Source organism: Cupressus sempervirens, chromosome 6, assembly GCF_028749045.1.
Source record: "Cupressus sempervirens isolate cs-2001-9-10 chromosome 6, ASM2874904v1, whole genome shotgun sequence".
Lineage (NCBI taxonomy): Eukaryota > Viridiplantae > Streptophyta > Pinopsida > Cupressales > Cupressaceae > Cupressus > Cupressus sempervirens.
Genome location: NC_143123.1, coordinates 68,862,298 through 68,883,579, shown reverse-complemented (window position 1 = coordinate 68,883,579; position 21,282 = coordinate 68,862,298). Strand labels below are relative to the sequence as shown.

At 32.9% G+C, this 21,282-nt stretch overlaps 1 pseudogene; it reads right to left on the bottom strand.

Annotated features, from left to right (window-relative positions):
- Positions 1-14,334: 14,334 nt before the first annotated feature.
- Positions 14,335-15,719, bottom strand: LOC149551170 (protein NRT1/ PTR FAMILY 5.4 pseudogene; annotated as a pseudogene).
- Positions 15,720-21,282: the final 5,563 nt, after the last annotated feature.

Sequence of the window (21,282 nt, the reverse complement as noted above, 5' to 3'; positions counted from 1 at the left end):
GACTATTCCAAAGAGTCCACAAGAAAATGAATTTGTTGAATGCATGAACATGTCAATAATGGAGCATGCAAGGATTATGAGGTTCATACTGGGTTAACTTTAAATATGTGGGAAGAGGTCGTTAATACTATTGTATATCTAGTCAATAGATGTCCCTCTATTCTTGTGGGTTGTGATATTCCAGAGGAAGCATGAAGAAATAAGAAGGTGAGTTATCTTTTCTCAAAACCTTCGGTTGTCAAACATTTGCACATATAAATTTTGAAAATAGAACTAAGCTAAAACCTAAATCTAAGAAATTTGTATTTGTTAGATATGGAATTGATGAATTTGTCAATATACTTTGGGAGTTTGAAAATCATAAAATTGCAAGTAGGAATGTCATATTCAATGAGAAAGTGTTGTACAATTTTTTTTTGCAGCAACATGAGAAGAAAGACAATGATTATGTAGTACTAGATAACATTCCAAAAGATTATGTTCTAGTTGTCAACAATGCTAAGTAGACCTCTAGAAAGACTTTCTCTCTTTATGCTCTATTTTATTAACAAATGCTGGTGAACCAAAAGGATATGGTGAAGTTGTATAGGTGGATACAAAGATTTAGTCGGAGTAGAAAATGAATGAAGAAATGGTCTCTTTGCTGAAAAATTAGACTTGGGAATGATGTAAGTTGCCTGCATGTAAAAGAGCTTTACAAAATAAATGGTTTTATAGGCTAAAAGAAAAGAATGGAGGTAAGAAAAAATTTAAACTTGAGTTAGTAGTCAAGGGATTTGCACATAAAAATGTTATTGATTTTGATGAAATTTTTTCTTTAGTTGTTAAAATGACTTCTACTCATACTGCTTTAAGTATTGTGGCTATAGAAGATTTGTATTTGGAACAACTTGATGTTAAAACAAATTTTCTTCATAGTGATTTGGATGGAGAAATATATATGGAACAACCACAGGGATTTGAGGTCAAAGGTAAGGAGAATTTTATGTGCAGATTGAATAAAAGTTGATATGGCTTGAAACAAGCACCTCAACAATGGTAAATATTGAAATTGATAGTTTAATGAATGAGCGTGCATGCACTCAGTGTCATTTAGACCATTGTGTTTGATGATGACAAGTACATTATTTTATATTTATATGTTGACAACATGCTTGTAGCAGGGTCTAATATGGATCACATTAAGGGATTGAAACAATAATTAGCACATTCATTTTCTATAAAGGATTTGGTGCAACAAAACAAATCATTGGTATGCAAATTTATAGAGAAGGGAATAATAGAAAATTGACATTATCTAAGGTTAATTATATTGAGAAGGTGTTGCAACATTTCCATTTGGAGAATGCCAAAGTTGTTAGCACACCTTTGCCTAGTCATTTGAGATTGACTAAGGATGTGTACAAAGTCACAAGAGGAGAATAATATGTCCAAGGTACCTTATCCTTCAACATTAGGCATTTTAATATATGCCATGGTATGCACTAGGCTATATATTGCACATGTTGTAGGACTCGTTAGTACTTATATGAGTCATCCTGAAATTGAGCATTGAAATATAGTCAAATATATTTTTAGATACTTGAGAGATACATCTAGTAAATGTTTACATTTTAGAGGATTTCCTACTAATTTACAAGGCTATGTTGACTTAGATTTGGTAGGGGATCTAGATGTGAAGTAGAGTATTATAATATATGTATTTATTTTTCGCGGGACAACAATGAGTTGGATTTCGTTGTTACAGAAGGTGAATGTTTTATCTACTATAGAGGTAGAGTATGTTGATGCTACAGAGGAAACTAAGGAGATGATATGGTTTCAATTTTTCATAAAAGAGTTAGGACACTCATAGACAAAAATATATATGTATATAGATAGCCATAGTACCATTCATCTTGCAAAGAATTGTGCTTCGTATTCAAATATGAAACACATATGATTGCGATACCATTTCATTTGATTAGTTTTGGATGATGGACAGTTAAAGCTAGAAAAGATACATACAAATTAAAATCTAGTAGATATGTTAACAAAGGTAGTGCTAGGGATAATTTTAAGTCCTCTTCATGTTTGATTGGTCTTCTAGACTAAAAATAATAAAATAGAACAACAAAGCCTAAGACTTGGCTTTACATTCTAGTGGGAGCTATAGGTTTACTAGTTCTATGACCAATCTCCAAGTGGGAGGTTATTATTGTGGAGTTTGACTAGTCTCGAAGTGGGAGATTGTTGTTATGTGGAGCCTAATTAGACATTAATTTTTTCTCACTTTCTTCAACTCAATTTCCCCTATGAATTCTTCTACGGGTTTTTTGGGGCAGTGCCCAAATGATGGGGTCAAGGGGCAACACCCCTTGTGGGGTCCAAGGGTAGTGCCCTAAGTGCACCTCAGAGGCAAAAAATGACTTTATTATTATAAAAGGTGTCAAGAATTATTTTTCTATTGGCTGGAATATTCTAGCCCTAATTTTTCAAGTGACATAAGTCTTTATAAAATGACTTCGGTATTTTAGTATGATATGATGATTTAGTAGCTTCTTGCAACAACATTGAGTTGTAAGGGATTGTAGATTGTAATCAAGTTGAATCTTTGGATAATGTTATTGGACTTTCTATTTGGTGGACATAGGTTAGGGATTGGGTTAACCACATTCAATATTTGTGTCTTCTATTCATTGATGTGTGCTTTATTCTTGAGATATGGTTATATTTGCATGTAACATCTTTGTAATGCACACGTTCCATGTGTTGAGCAAGTTGCATGGTCAAGAATATGGATTGATAAAAAGGAAAACTAAGGTGCATAGAGGATTATGAGGAATTTATTTCTTGGATAAGATAGGAGCATCGTCTATTGGTAAATTATATACAAGGTCCTTTTTACGATGCTACATTTTTCCAAAATTTAGAAAGGATATCATAATCAAATATGATAGATAAATTAGAGAAAACTTACCTTAGGGTCATTGGTGTACATGGGTTTCCCATAAGGGAAAGCCATGAATTTTCATGAGATTGCATCCAACGTGCAAGTTGTAGACACGTATACTATATGAAAGCAATATAATGATAAGAAATGAAATAGACCATTAATAGTGCATTGATGTGGGTATAAAGTTATGTTATACTAGATAATCATATAATGGAGTGATTTTGAGTACGTCGATATGAGTAGCATAAGATAATAAGTCTTATGATAGGGCGACTTGAGACATGCATAGAAACAAGTAAAAAAAAGACAGATATTTGTATTATACAGTAACTTTGATAATTCTAGTATGAGGAGAAATGGTTAGATAATTGTATGTTATAGTAAGGAATTATGACAATGTTGGTATGGGTAGCAGCGATAGATAGCCATATGATAGGGGAAAAGATATGTCATCATATGTAGAAAAGCTATATGGTTACATGACATGGAGACAAGATCTAATAGATATGACACATAATGGTAGACAAATAATTTTTTTTTTATAAATATTTTATAGAAAAATTAGTGATATAGAGATAATTAAATAAATAAGACATAATAACCCCCTAGAATGGATTATATTTCTCAAATGGGAATTTTTAAAAAAAAATCCAAGGAGAGAAAAAGATATGCTATGGCACGTCAATATACAATTTTTTTCCATGGAATAACACCCTACAACATGGGCACATGATATCCAAAACATCTATACAAAAGAAGAGACACATAGACTCAATTATTTGGTGTTGCAACCTATAAGAGTGACCATATTTATTATATGTGATTGCATGTGGAATTTTCATTAGTGTGCACATGTTTGAATTTGAAAAATAGCATATGAAGATAAATAAATAAATAAAATCATTGTCAACATGGAAGGATGGCCTAAACACCCCTAACACTTTTCATTGTCACCAAATGTCTAAAGTCAAGAGACAATAAATAGAAGAACATGATGAAAAATAGAAGTTCATGAAATATAACACTCTATCTTAAGCATCACAAAGTACAAGGGTTTTACAAAGGTGGAAAACATATAAATACAAGCACAATGGACATAGGCACACTCTAATCAATAGATGCAAAAACAACTATTGCCTAATCATCCTCCTACTCTTGATCATATGGAGAGGGAGGTGAAGAGTATAATGATACAACCACTATGGAATTCCTAGGTGATCCACCTACAACCAAGTCCAAAGATTAAGTCACTTTGATGTCCTCACCCAATAACTCAATTGAGGTGAATGCAATAGATTTTTCAGAATATTGTTTTAAATCTCCTCAAGGAAGTTAAATATACATGCATCATAGAATATAACCAACCCAATTTGAGGAAAACATGAGGAATACAAATTTCCAACCTTTGTGAAAGGGGTAGTGATGAACTCAAGATAAGTTAGATCATTATTCACTACAAGCACAAATATGACAAGAGGGTCCACTTGAGAAAACTTACAATGGAAAAACTCAAACATGATGCCCTTCTCAAAATTTATTTTGAAGGATGGAGAGAAAACCCTTTGATCCACTATATTTGGAATAAGCACCCAAAGAAAGTTACATGACGAGTAGATATATCCATACTTAATGTGTGAAATATGTTTGCAAGTTTAGTGAATGGTAAAATAGTAGGCAAAGAGGTGATCAATGAAGGTCCTTGGGAGGAGAATTGAGACTTGGACTAGCTTGGAGAGAATCTCAATAGTCACTTCTAGAGAAAAAAGAAGTGAGATAGATGATGCAACTAGAAAAGGGATTAATGAGTGAGAATTATATAGAAACTAAGATGGGAGATGAAACAAGAGCAATGAACATTGTAACAAGTGACTCAGTGTCTATATTTGGAATGACCTCATAGTCTAGGACCCTATACTATTGATAATGTGTATGATTACATGCAAGATGGTTGTGATGATGATTTGAAACAAGATGAGAGGTATGTGAAAGCTCAATGAAATCCTACTTTGTTAGAGAAAATTTTAATGTTGTGATCAATAAGAAAGGGGACTTAATTGATGTAATATAAGGTGCCATGAATGAGACAATGATAAGATCAATCATGATCACTTCCTCTTGCTTCCTTTCCATCAGTAGGGGAAATCAAGGGCACCCTTAAAGGTTGATAGAACAGTTCTAAATGAGACAAGAAAGTCTATAGTGACCTCTTTTCCTTACCACAAATAATAAGATGAGGGATATTTGCTAGAATCAAAATCCTTAAGGGAGGATGACCTTAGACTTGTGCAACATGGGTTCTTTTCCTTTATCCATTTTAGGTGTAGATGTAGGAGTAAAATATGACACCAGAGACTATGAAGTCATTGGAGAGTGTGAAGACTTCTCCTAAGACAAACACTTTCTTTATGTACTTTATAAGGATGAAGATTGAAGAAGCATGTAGAGTTATAGGGGATGACCAAAATGAAGGAATAAATGTAAGATGGGTTATAGATTCTCTATATTTGAAAGATAGTTCCTTGGATTTATATTTATTCAAGTATGAAATGAGATTTTTTTTTAGAGATGAAAGTATCATACAAAATAGGCCAGAAGTGGTCAATGATGGAGCCCTCACAAGATACCATGGGTCAATCTCGAAAAACCTAGATGATATACATAATAACCTAATTGGATATTTTAAGGCACTTATGCACTATTAAGGGGACATCTCCCATGAAGATGAGCGAGGAGATGAGTAGCTTGACCTAAAAGAGGCTTAACTCAGGGATAATAGCCTTAGGTCTCACTATGATCATGAAAGTAGTTCACTCTAAAGGGGGAAGTGATAGCTTTTCATGAATTCTAGTGGTATCCAAGAACTCATCATACTATGCATGATATAGTTAATTGATAAATAGTATCTCCTTCATGATGATATTTACTTGACACATAGGGAAAACCATCACACTTCTAATAGAGGTCACATTGACCTACACTGGGATATATAAACAAGAACATGATTCACCATAAGGGGTATTGATAATATTTAACATTATGTCTATGTTAAGTGTCATTTGACTAGGTGGCCATATAGGAGTGATTATCACCATCTTAATAGATCCCATAGGCTACAACCTATGAGTAGGGGCCGGTAGTGGCTATCCAACCACAAATACCTCTTCTGATATTATTTTGGTTTTGTTAAAATACACTTTATTTTAATTAAGTTTTCTTGATCACTATATCTTACAAAGAACTACTAGAAGTGAGGTAGTACAAGGATCAATTTTCTCCTTAGGGTTTTGTCAATCTCAAGGGTCTTGAACTCCCTTCTCCATGAACTAGGGTGAACTATAGATACAAGATGAATATGTAGTGCATGGGTGTCCCATGCATACAAAGCATAGAGGAAAAGACAAAGAAACAAAACACTACCTTATATAGTAGAAAATAGAACTATACTAATAACAAGAAATAAGAAGTATGATTATGAGCTATGAAAATAATGAAATAAAGGTGAAAAGGGGTAAAAAAGGCATGTGAAAAAAGGAGATAGAAGAATATCAAGAGCTCCTCCTCTTACTCCTTATTGAAAATACACATACAAAAAACAAGAGAAAAGCATTGAGGCAATTTGGAGACTTGCCTCACTTAAGTCCTTGTTTTGGTGTTTTTAATTTCCAAAATAGACATAGATAGAAAAAATATTGTCATGCATAGTTGAGAGATAAAAAAACTTAATATGATATAATAAAGGTAATAATATTATAAGACTATGATATAGAAACTCTAATATTCTAAGAAAAATGAAATTGAATGAAGTGAGATACTCCCCTTCAAAGCCACAATTTTAGAGATTAATGGAGTGAAAACAAAGGGATGAGATAATGAAGCTACAATGATTGTAGATACTATGAGAGTGAGTAGTAGACACTCAAACCATGAAGAGGCTATAAAAAATGCTAAGAAAGAGTTGAATATTTTTAGATGAGATCTAAAGTGTGTAGAAGGAGATGAAATGAAGCCAAGGAATAGAGTTTTAAGGTAGTGAATAAATTTTAGACATTTCTAGGTAGGGGTCAGTGAAATTACATTACAAGGTTGGTAGTTTTAACATCTAAATGACTCACTACATGTTTGTAGAATTGTGGGATGAATGTGTGCCACATAGACATCTCTATGACATGCATGCAACCTGTGTCAACCAAGACATGTGGTAAACAATATATAATTAATTAAACAAGGAAAACAAAGGGATGTAGGAGCTTGTGTAGAATTTCATTTTTTGGCTAAGATAGGTGCATCATATAATAGTAAATTACATAGGGTGCAATTTAACAACACTAGAGGACATATTATATAATTGATTGGTTGATTATTTATACAATCAAAGTAAATTTTGGTATTACGAGATTGCTTTACTTTCTTTAAGGATGCTCTAAAATCAAAGTTTTTTCATGTTCTCTACTATTATAATAGTGAGACATTTTACACAACATGGAAAAGTCCAAAAAAACTTTATGTTTCCCTTTCAAATTGGAGATAGAAAGGATCATTGTAGTATCTAATTCAATTCCTCATATGATGAAGTATATATGTGAATAATGTATTTTTTTTGGTTAGAGACAATATATAAATATATAATAAACAACTCCTTATTTTATAATGAGGAGGGCCACATATGACATGAGAAAGTGGTATTATTGCCCCCTCTCCCAAGTGTGTGTGTGTGTGTGTGTGTGTTTGTGTGTGTGTGTGTGTGTGTGTGTGTGTGTGTGTGTGTGTGTGTGTGTGTGTGTGTGAGAGAGAGAGAGAGAGAGAGAGAGATCCTCCTAAATAGACACTACAATCTCATATGATATTAACTTAAAAAAATAACACAAGGGATTGAATAAGTAAAACAAAGATGAAAACAAATGGTAATATTCAACCTAATACAGATCTTAATGAGGTCTAATGTTCATTTTTTTTACATGTGCTTGTGACTCTAAAATATTTTTGGGAATCAATTGTTTTGGTTTTTATAACAACATTAAATTTTAATCTTTTGGTTTCTATCAATAATTCCAAAAAAATTCATCACACATATTACATCCAAATGCATAAATATTGATCTTGAAATTAATTGATCTAAACTCTAACATACCATCATTAAAAAATAATATAATTTATTTATGGAACTAGCCCATTTAGGTATCTTCTTTCATATCAAACTCCAACAAGATGCAAGGAGAAATGAATTATGTTGCTTATTGAATTTGATATAGAATTTGTTGACATAAGAGAAATAAAAGGATGATCAATGAAAAAATCAACTAGAAAAAGTACCTCTTATAGATCAAAATCCTCTTCTTATGGATTTTCTTTATGAATTTATATTTTACATTGATGATATAAACTCTTTGAAATTTTATTTTGATGGTGCATGCACACAATAAGAATTTCATACACATGGAAGGGATAATTTTTGTCACTCCTCGAGCTGATTTTATTCCTAAGTCTTTTTAATTAGCTTTCCCCTGCATTAATGATTGTATAAAAATAAATCACATTGGACTAACTACGATCTGCCAACATTCTGCTTTGGGATTTGTGACATGTCTTAATCACCTCCCATGTTCTATAAGTCAAGTGGTTGTATCTGGCATCGATACATGAATCTTCTGGTGCAACGACAACTCTAGTTTGTAACATATGGTATCAAATCTTGGTCACAAGTTTGAATCTCCTCAGGTAATGTTGAGGGGGAACTATTGGACTAACTACCAATGTTCTTCTACAAGATTTGTGACATGGATTAACCACTTCATGTGCTCTATATGTCTAGTGGTTGTAGCAGGTATTGATAGGTCAATATTTTGGTGTAATGACAACTCTAGCTTGTAACAAATCCTACATCATTGCTCTCAAAATAGTAGTTTTATGAAATAGTTTAAGGGAAACTCATACACCTTTTATTTTACAAAGACTCTCAACTAACCATAATCTAAGTAAGTAATGACTATCGGACAAAAACTAAGAAGATAATCATATACATGTATGTGAATGGTAAATTATAGTTTCAAGTACTTCATCTTTATCTAAATTGAGTCAGTACCAAATTAATCATAAAAAAACTAATTTCATGACCAATATCAAATATCTATCAAATATGTCACAAGATAGTCCTCATTATAAATCCTTGGTTGAAAATGTATTGGCCCTCAGTTGATGTCCTTAATAAAAAATTCATTTACAAAATTGTTGGTTCTAATGACTCTTTGTACCATCACATGCATACATACTTGTTAGAAAAATAATTAGTAATCCCCTCAAGATTCATGACAAAGGACTAACCACCTCATCTAGATACTATAAGTCTAGTGGTTGTATCAAACATTGAAAGGTTGATCTTTTGGTGCAATGAAAATTGCACTTGTAACAATCCCATCATGAAAACATCCTTACATCCAACATATCCTACACTCAACATAAATATTTTATTTAATGCTCTTTTTGCTTCACTATTCGAGATGAAACCATATATCGTATAATATTTGATGGTTATCTACTTAGATTTCTTAACTTGAAAGAGGTTTCCCTCATAATCAAAGAGGTTCACATTGGTTTTCATGGTGCTCATACTAACAATACATCCTTAGCTAAAAATATCTTGGGCACAAGTTAGTATTGGCCCAATTTAAATAAAGACACCCACTAGTATGTGAAAAAATTGAAATACTGGAAATGTGAGTCTAGTCTAGGAATATAAACTAAGAACTCATTTATTCATTGTTTCTACTTGTTATTGGAAGAAGAATTAATTAGGTCTAATATCAATCCTCAAGGAAAACTATACATTGTTGTTAAGTTTTATTTGTCTTGATTCAATATGAAACAAAAAAAATCTAGTTAATGTGATAGGAACTGATTCTTTTTATACATAAATAGTAAGATACAACATAAGAAAGAAACATAATAGAACTTATTTATAAATAAGATACATAAATGAACTTGTAACTAAAATATGGGGCAAAAAGTGTTTGACACTTGAATTGAACTTGCACCGAGTAAGGTCCTAAAAGTGTCTTCATCACCTAAAAGTTCTATATTTTGGATCAGAAGGGTATGCATATTCATCTTATTGAAATTCAACAAAAAGTGTTGAGCACTAGAGCTAAAATATAATGTTCAAGTGCTTATGCCTATTAAAAGTCTAAGAAAGCTTGTCACAAGTGTCTCTACATGATTTGTAGCTTTTGATTGGTGGATATGGATATGCAATATACACACATAGAAGGGGAGATATGTTTTGTTATATAGGGCCTTGCATAAGTCAAACATATGTGTTAGTGTTCTCACCTCCACAACAATAATGATGATTAAAAAGAGAGCTTACCCTTGGTATGGCAGAGGCTAAATCTAATTTTAATTATTATTGTCTTCCAATCAATAATGGTCGTGGTGATATTCTCTTTATGCAAGCCCTAAAGTTAAGTGTCTATAGAATATCTTGACATGAGAAGACATTACAAAGTCAATCATGAGAATGTGTACTTGTATGTAGGTTGTCATTCTATCTTGATTTTTCATAATGTTAAGCTAGTAAATCCACAAGTACTTGCTTGATAATAAAGGGTGTGATGTTTACTATAACCTATTGTTTATAAATGGAAAAATATTTCTTTATATACTAGAGTTTATGCGGTATTTCCTACTTTAGGTTGGTTTCTAAAGGTGAAGTGAAAATATTGGGGTTTGATCACAAATGATAGGAATTGAGACACACATTTAAACTTAGGCCACTTTTGGAGGTACTATGGCACTAGGTGTACCATTCCACTAAGATTATGGTATTATTGTCCTAGTCCACTAGCACAATGGTGTTAGGCGCATAATCTCACTTAGAAAAAGATTAAATAAAGGTAGTTGAAGAGTATTTGTACCCTATCATAGGGTCAAATCACAACATTAACATACAAGAACAATTTTGATGTGTTATGGTCATAATAATGTTAAATTGAGCTACAAAAAAGCATACTGAGAAAGGGCCCAAAAAGTAGTGTAAATTTGTAAAAGGGATACAATTTATGACACACAATTTAGCCTCCACTTTAGAAAGAGTATGAATTAATGTTTATACTCGTTGTAAAGTAGAGAGATAAAAAATCCACAAGAACAAAAAGAGATAAGATGTCACTAAGTTAAAGAGAAGCAAGCCCCCAAGGTTAGGGTATTAATTCACACTACATCAAAATAATTATAAGGATTCGTGAAACATAAGAAAAAATGAAAGAAAATGGAAAAAAAAAGGAAAAAAGGTAAACAAAAAGATACAAACAAATGGATTCATACAAAAAAATAAAGGTTCCAAGTCCACCAGGTGAAGAGATCTTGATTATCAAAATTTCTCAATGAAGAGCAGAAATGGACTTCTAAAAAAGAATAAGAGAACACATCAATTGATGAGACAAGAATCCATGGTCCAAAAAATTGCAAGATATGTTATGTTAGGAGCCCATGGGAACAATCATGAATTCAAATTTCTAACAAGGTGTGTTATATTGGGAGATTCTTGTCAGAGATGTAGATTTAAACATACTTGCTAGCAAGTTGTATTATGCTAGTTGATCCATGTGAAGAGGTAAATGTTCAGTTGGCCAACATGTTGCATTATGTTGTGTGATTTGTGTAGTAAAACAAACAACTTGATTATCAAGCTTTGTTAAGATAATAATGATAATACTAACAAGCTATGCTCCATTAGATGACCAATTCTCAGGGAGTGAAAAGTTTTAACAATAATCAAATTAGCAAGCCTTTCTATACTAGCTAATGAACACTTTGTGAGTGTGATCATGTTTCACTAAGGGATCAAAAAAGAAATTTGTGTTATGCTTGAATATTAGGATAATATATATGGTTTCCAAATAGGTCTAGCAAGTTGTATTATGCTAGGAGATCTATATATCATCATTTAATTTGAAAGACCATACTAGTAATCTCTGCTACACTAGATGATCAAACGGTTAAATGCCATGAAATTTTACATAGATATATCGTCAAATAGGATTTAATGGGAATTATGTAACACAACACCATCACTAGAGAGCCCATGCAACAATGAATAACTACTAACTATGAGCCAACATCATATGCCTCCCATTTAAGATGTCAACTTATTATCATGTTAATATATTCAAGAAGATAGAGATACACATCAAGGACAAACACATTCAACGTCAAGAAGACGCTCTCAACAAAATGCATTCCAAGTAGAAAGAAGATCCATAGAAAGGATACAAATCTTTATTAAGGAAGATATGGTTGTAAAATGAACATACTAAATACAAGAAAAAATATTCGTAATCTAGGATATATAACTATCAAAGGAGGAGGAAGAGACCTTTATCTAAAGATATATGCCTTCATATAAGGATGAGTCTTCTAATAAATATGCCATCTCCAATACTAAAAGGAGAGGAGGTCAAGAATATCACTAGTACATTTGGGGGTCATTTTTTACCTAAATTTTTTACGACAAGCCAATTTGGCTTGTCAAATTTATTTATTTTTAAAAATGATCCTGATAACGTTGAAATTTTGATGAAAGTTAGGTTTGGCATCAAAATTTTGACATCGTTGGGATATAAAAAAGAAGTGAAACTTTGTTTGTTTATGTGGCAAAGTGCGGGTGCGCAAGAGCAAGGGAGGCTTGAGGAAGAGTTTTACAGTGGTGTTTAAACGTAAGGGTTAAATTACATAAGCATTTAAAGGTAAGGGTTAAATTACATTAGCATTTAAAGGTAAGGCTTTAGGGTTTAGGGTTTTCCTTTTCTATTTACATCGTGGTGGCCATATTTGAGTTTTGGTCAAGCATTTATTGTGCGATGGTGAGTTTTGTGCTATGAGTTATTTGTTGATGTCATTTTGTCAAAATGTTGGAGGGCAAGAATTATAAATTTAAAATTATGAATAATATTGCTTTGATCAAATAGTATAATAAATTTAAAATGTATTAGGGTTTGGAAGAAATAAGGAAGAGATTTTGATAGCTTAATTCCACCTCTACAACCGCCTTTAGGGATCTTTTCTTGCTATTCTCATCCTCCATCGACAATTTTAACACACTTTTCACAATTTTGTCAAAACACTGAAGGTTTTCCCAAATTACCCCAATTTCCATATTTTTGATTAAATCTCGGCCTTCTTATCTGCCATAGAAATTGTGATCTACAAAGGAGTGATTTTGAGGATTTGGGTCAGCTACCATGAAACAAAATTTGAAGCAATTTTTATATGACTTCAGAGGAGCTTTTATACAAGTTTAAAGTTTGATAATGGAGCTTATGCAATCAACAAATAATTTCTCTGCTATGGTCATGAAGCGGCAGCTACTAAGCCATGGATGAATCATCCATGTCCACTCTCAGTTTCTTACTGAACATGTTTGAATGAGAATAAAGAGTGAATCTTTATAATAATGGGCACAATCTCAAATGAGTATATCAGATTCAAGAACAATATAGAAGAGCCCAAAAGTAAGGTTTATGATTTTAAATTTTAAATTTCTTTTTAAATAGAGCGTTACAAGGTTGTAATTTAAGGTAGTATAATAGCAAGTGGCACATCACCCATACCTAATTGTGTATCATTAGAATTATTGCCTTCAGTAGTATTGGAATATGAGAATCCCAATCCATGCCAACAGAACTCTCTACATACAACATGTTTCATTCTGCCCACAAAAAAATTAATATATTAGTTACAAGATTCTTGTAAGGAGAATAGAAAGTAAAGGCAAAGGATTTTCAATGTACTAATTTACTTAGCCTTAAGAAGCTCTTAACATAAAAAGATCAATCCATGATACTCATTTAGCTATCCCGATCTTCCTTGCAATAATGCTTAAGGAATTCTGACCCACCCATTTTCATGGGAACAAAAAATTGTGTTCGATACACTTTGTCAAAAAGTCCTTAGTTTTATTTGAGTTGTATCATAATTACAATTGGTCATCTTGTGCTACATTAGTTGAATTTAATGTCAACTAATTCAAAGTCAGGGAATGATAGGTATTTACAGACCTAATTCATCCATCTTCTATGTAGCTAGTTGATAATATACAGGTCTAAACTTTTATGCTTTCTTTTGTTGTTGCATACAATACAAAAGTTTTCAAAATGAGGTTTCGAAATGAAAGTAGAGTTTCTTCTTCATTTCTTGAAGGATGGTGTATATATGTTCTATACACATAGTTCTGAACAAGGGCTAGAAAACTTATGTTCTATACAAAAATTCATAGAATGGGGATTTGAAATGAAGGTAGAGTTTCCTCTTCATTTCTTGAAGTATGGAGTCTTTATGTACTTATATACCAATATCTGACAAAGTTGAAGAGACCGTCATAGAATATTTTTGTGAGTGATGTTTAATGATCAGGATATCTCTTCATCTTTCCAAACATTTCTTTCTTCTTGCTTGTAAATGAAGTTCCTGGCAAAAGAGATATAGATACACAAGAAGAGTGCGTTGAATACAACTAGAAGCTAGTAGAAGTAGTTCAAATGAGCTCTGTTTAAGTTGTCTGTAAATCGGTTTAGTCCCATAATTCTACTACTAAGTTCCTCAATAATAGAAATGAGAATGCTACTGAGGAAGCTGCCAACTCCAAAAATGCTCAAATAGAGGGTCATCCCAAGGCTTCTCATTGAGTCAGGCATCTGATCATAAAAGAACTATTGCAAGCCTAAATAGGTGAACACATCCAAAATACCAAATAGGATGTATTGAGGAAGCAACCACAAAATACTTAGTGGAATTGTCATTCCATATTCTCTTGTTGCTTGAAGCCTTTTCATTTCTGTCATTACTGCAACAATCATAGAAATGGAATAAATAAACAAACCAAACCCTATTCTCTATAGAAGAGTTATACCACGTTCATTTCAACTTATGCTTCTAGTCAGTGGGACAAAGATTTGATCATACATAGCTACAATCACAACAATAGTCAGGTTGATCATCTGCAAGTTTTTTGCGAGTATATTAAAGTCTCCAATGATCCTTCTATCCATTGTGCTCCCCTATTTTGTTAAAAATGTTGATGTTTGTGCACAAATAACACCATATATCAAACAAGTCATCCAAATAGGCATCAATCTTAGAACAAGTTTGACCTCTTCAACTTGTGCAGTTGTACATACCCTCCAATCAATATTTGTCTTGTTCTCATGATCCCAAACTGTTGCAATTGTAGCTTTGTCAAGAAATCTACAAAACAACACCACTTGTCCTTAGGATCATTTTCCTAAGCTTGTGAAATGCATTTTAAAAATAAGTAGAGTTGATCAAACCTAAAACTAAAAAAAAATGTAACTACTTATGAAATTATGAATGAACTCTTCCAAATTGCAAGAACATGTATATATGAGATTTTCCTGAATTGATTAGAGGGTAGAAGTCTTCTCTTTTCATCCTTTAATCCTTGAATACCATATAAAAAGCCTTCTTGAGAATGACCATATGCATTCTACTTGCAAATTTTTGCAACAAAAACTTGGACAATCTAAGTTACTGGGCTGGTACAAGGTATTTTATGTTGGTACATCTTTGTTTTGAAGAGGAATAGAGTAAGAGCAATAGCCATGGCCGCAACTAGGAGAGAAAAACCCAAACCCCACTCAACATTTTCTTGAATGTACACGATCACAAGAACCAATACAAATAAACCACTACATAAACCAAAATACCACCAATTAAAGAAGGATCTATTTCTCTTCCTCTCTTTTGGGTCTCTCTCATCAAATTGGTCTGCCCCAAATCACTTCCAAAAGGCTAGACATAAATTTAGCTATGCGTTGAACCACGAGACTTTCTTTTGCATCTTATTTTTGTTGGAAATATGTATGATAGGCTAAGTTACTGAGAGGGGAGGGGTGAATCAGTAACTAATAAAACTTAATCTTTATTTACCAATTAATCCTTCTCGTGAATTATGATCATGCATAAAAAATTGAAAGCAGTAAAATATTCATAAAACTTTGATGCACAATATGGTGACCCAAAAACCTTCCAAATAGAAAGTAAAACTAGGGTGGGGATAATACCCACAAGCCTTAGTACTGCAATATAAAGTTGGCCCTTTAAGGCTTACAATGATCTACCTTGTTAGGTGCAATAAGGACTGCTAGATCCACCTTGCAAAAGGATTTACAAACATATAGTGAAGTATGCACTCAGTAAAGAGATTTACAAAAGACTGTTAAGTCTACCTTGTGAAAGAATTTAACTGATCCACCTATTAGGATGAAATAGTGGCTTATTTCTGATCTGCAACTTGGTTTGCTGAATGAGAGTTCTTTTAGTGTAGTGATCACCTTCCTATGATAGATAAATCTTTGTTGCTCCTTATACTACTGTAGCCTTTGAATTTCACACTTCTGCTTTTCTCTACTAGTTTTATTTCATACATATTTCTTCTTGGATGTGATATATTGCATTACATATGTACCAATCCAATTTACAAATCAACAAAGTCAACTACAATACAAGTTTACACAAAAATGCATAAAGTTGGCTCAACTGTGAGCACTTGGGTTCTAAAGACTAGCTCGATGAGGTTCTGATACTCAACATCTACTGTCAATGCTCGACATCGTCATGCATTTGGTAGACATATAAGCTTGGTCCATACTGATCATTTCTAAGTAGTTTGAACTCGATCTATACTGGTGACTTAGTGAATACTGTGAAACTTAGCATATAAACCCAATCACTTGATTCACACTACATAGCTCAATCAATGCTATCGCAACAAACTTGCTATAAACTGAATCACTTGGTTAACACTAAGTGGCTCGATCAACACTAGATTCACATCACTATAATTGTGAACTCGATAAGCACTACACAACTTGGTTTGCATTGAGGAACTCGGTAAACCTTATGTAGCTCAGTTTCTATTGCTCATCACCATCATGGTAGAAACTACTCGGTGCAAATTGAATATTGTCCCTTGAACTTGATAGAAACTATAGAACTCGGTAGAGTCTGAAATGCTTGGTTAACTCTGTTAAGTATACGCTTAGTAAATACAATCTGAATAAGTGTGTGTCACTAATAAAAAACCTGACTGTAATGTCAACAATCTCCCCCTTTGGCATTAGTGACAAAAACACTTATCAGTCAAAACTGAATACTCAAAAAGTTCAAAACAATTTTTATTCTTCACATTGTATCTTCAACTCGGTAGCATACTCTATTTTTGAGATTTTTCAAAATTGCTTTTGTAAAAGATGTTTCTCTGAATACCAATACATGTATATAATATGATGTCACTCCCCCATACATGTATATACAATATACTTTACTGTTGGAAATATAAGAGGAGTAACTAAGAGGGGAGGGGTGAATTGGTTACTACAAAAATATTTCCCAAATCCCTTAGATGTCAGTACAAAATGCAAATAGATAACTGAATATTGTTGATGCTTGGTAAACACATAGAATGTTGTAACTCGATAATAACTGGATTAGCTCAATAAAAGATTAACACATAGATCATTATATGTTATCTATGATTACCATTGCTTTAACTTAGTTGAAAACACATAAAAGAAAATAGCATGAACACATTTGACACCAAGATTTAATGTGGAAACCCAATTTAGGAAAAACCACCAATAGCAACTAGTTACTGATTTTCACTCTTCTAAAGTGAGCCCTATTAGGAGCCAACCCTATTAAAGGTTACAAAACACACTGTTAGGTGTGAACTTGTTAAATGATTTAATCACCCTATTAGGAGTGGCCTTGTTAGAGGTCTTGAGAATAATTCAATGGAATTGCCACCTTGTTAGAGGATTTGCAAATAGCTGTTAAGCCAACTTTGTTAGGAGATTTAGATCACTGCTACAATAGTTAGAGAGTAACAATGAGATGACCTAATTTAAATGCAACTGAATTTCTGATTTCAGATCTTAGTTCTGGCTTGTACTTGATCCTTCCTGATCGAATATGGATTTACTGCTCCATAAGGATATTCTGATTATCCTTCAAATTCACTTCCTCTTCTCATCAATAGATCGTTAATCACATCATCATAATTTGCACACTTACTTGCACTTTTACTCACACTTTGAAATCACAACTTGACCTTATACTTATATCTTTCACTTTTTCAAGTTAGCTCAAATACAATTTAGCATAATCAATATTCATCACCTTAGTTGACTGGAATCCATAGATAAATCAGTTAAGCTTAATACAAAAAAATAAGAAAATTCTTTGTTAGCCAACCCAGCTCAATAGAAACTAACTCTGAAATGATTTCCTTTGTTAACCAACAAAAGCTCGGTTAACACTACAAACTCACAAAAAATCCTTTGGTAATCGAGTGAGCTCGGTTAGCACTAGATCCATCCAACTTTCCTTCATAACCCGAGTGAGCTTAGTTAACACTCGATTTCTGCAACTTTGCCTTTGATGCCCGAGTGAACTTGGTAGACACTAAGAATTGTCTTCACTACTCGAGTGAGCTCGACATATACTGACTGATAATGATATGACATCTGTGTAACATCAAAGACAAAACACGATTAATCAATTATAACCAACAATCTCCCTCTTTGGCATTGATGGCAACACAACATGTCATAGCACAATGAAATTTTGGATTTTAGACTTGAGAACTCCCTCTATCAGTATGAGCTCTTCCTTTCACTGGATTCTATCTTCAATAGCTATTACCAAGTTCATTCAAAATATTCTCCCTCTTTCAACATACTTTTTCTTGTGAAGACTTCCCCCTCTCTGATTTCTAACTTTATTTTGGTTTGAAAAATTTCTCAAAGATATGACAATAAACTTCCCCCTCTTTAACAACACATGTCAAAGACAATAACTCTATAAATACCAATGTACCTTAAGTAATGATTCTTCTGCAATATGCCCTTGCCAATTCTGCACCAACTGATTGATCTTCAATAGGTTCTAGTTGATGCATTCACTAAAATTTATTTAGTGAATTCCAAATAGGGGGAATGACCTCTAGCCTACCTCTTGGATATAGAAATGCACCCTTAGGTAATGGCTTGGTGAATATGTCTGCAATTTGTTCCTTTGTATTCACATATTCCAATCTGACTTCATTATCTTGCACTAACTCTCTTAAGAAGTGATACTTAATAGCAATATTCTTTGTTTTGAAGTGCATTACTAGATTCTTTGATATATTGATTGCACTAGTGTTATCACAATATATGACAACTAGATCTTTGATTTCTACCTTCATTCCTTCCAATAGTTGTTTGAACCAAACAATGTTAGAGCAATTGACTGCTATTGCTACATATTCTACCTCTACTATGAATTGAGATGTACAATTTTTCTTCTTGCTTGTCCAAGATACTAGTCTTTTACTAAGAAAGAATGCTCCACCACTAGTGCTTTTTCTGTCATCGAGACTTCTTTTGACTGATAGTCTTTGCTCTTGAAGCTAGTATTTCCCATCTTACCAATTTGGCAATTCTTGCATAGACCCATGTCAAGCTTCTTCAAACTAGGAATACCTCTTACTCTTCTATGTTTGCTTATCTTAACCAAATTATCAAAATTCACATGACATAGCCTTTTGTGCCATAACAAGCTTTTCTCTATTTGAGAAATAAAACATGAACAATCACTGAGATCAAGATAAAATAGATTACCTTTTGTTTGCTTGACAGATCCAACCAAATTTTCTTTCCCATCCAGCAGTTTGGCCTGTCCATTCATGAATTCTACCTTGAATCCAATGTTATTGAGCTATGTCACACTCAGTAGATTATTCTTTAGTCCTTCAACCCAATAGGCATTGTCACATACAAGTTCTTTAGTCAACAATATACATCCTTTTCCTTTTATATTACAAGGTTCATTATTCCCAAATCTTAAACTACCTCCATCATAATACTCCATATGCTCAAATTTTGTTTTGTCACCAGTCATATGATGTGAGCAACCACTGTCAATAATCCATATATCATTTTTGCTAACATGAGAGTTAAGTGCCATCTTTTCTCCTTCATCATCATATTCATCTTTCATAGCTATATATACCATTTCATCTTCACTGTTATCAGAATCTTTAGCTATAAAACAAGATTTCTTACCTTTCTCCTTGAAGCTCTTGTAGTTCTTGGAGTCCTTCTTGCCTTTATGCTTGTTACTTTTCTTCTCATCCTTTATTTCCTTGTTTGGACACCTAGCAGCAATGTGACCAATTTCTTCACAAGAAAAGCAAATCAGAGGAACTTTACCTTTGTACTTTCCTCTACCTTTGGAGTAATTCCTTACAAGTAGGGCTTCAACAACTTCAAGATCATTGTCTGAACTTTCTTCTGATGATCCATCTTCTTCACTTCTTGATTGAATGGATTTTGACTTTTTACCTTTTTCTTTGAGTGAAAGCTTAGCTTTAAATGCAGATTGAATATTCTTTGAAGCAGGAACATAGTTATCATAATTGTCTAATTAAAAAGCTATTAATCTTCCAACTAGAGCATCCAAGCCTATTTTAGTAGTTGGATCACATCTCATTTCTTGAATAGAAGATACTCTAATTGCATAAATAGGAAGAAGAGTTTTGAGCACTTTACTTACAACGATTTCCTCCTTGATGTCTCTTCCAAATGCTTTGATTGCACTTACACTGGCCTTGATCCTTTCCACATATTTTTCAATGTTTTCATCTTCTCTCATTCTGATTTGATCAAATTGTCCTCTAAGGCTTTCTGCTTTGGCTCTTCTTACATTGTCATCTACTCCATAGATATCTTTTAGTTTGTTCCACATTTCAAAAGCAATTTTGCAATCTTTTACCTCATCAAATTCAACATAACTAAGAGCATATGCAATGTCAATCGTCATGATATTATGATTCTTCTTTTTAACAATGTCTTCAACTGATAAAGTTCCAGTGGGAGTCTTATATTCAGCATCAAGATACTTACAACCTAAATCACTGATGGTATTGAGATGTAGCCTCATAAGTCATTACCATGTTGCAAAATTGTCTTTGTTCAGCTTGAGAATCTCTCTTTTATAAGACATCTTGATCTTTAGCTTAGGTCCTTGAAACCTTCTCTGCAAGCACCAAAAGCTCTGATAGCAATTGTTGGAAATATAAGAGGAGTAACTAAGAGGGGAGGGGTGAATCGGTTGCTACAAAAATATTTTCCATATCCCTTAGATGTCAGTGCAAAATGCAAACAGATAACTAAATACTGCTGATGCTCAGTAAACACACAGAATGTTGTAACTCGGTAATAACTGGATTAGCTTGGTAAAAGATTAACACATAGATCATTAGATGTTATATGTGATTACCATTACTTTAACTTAGT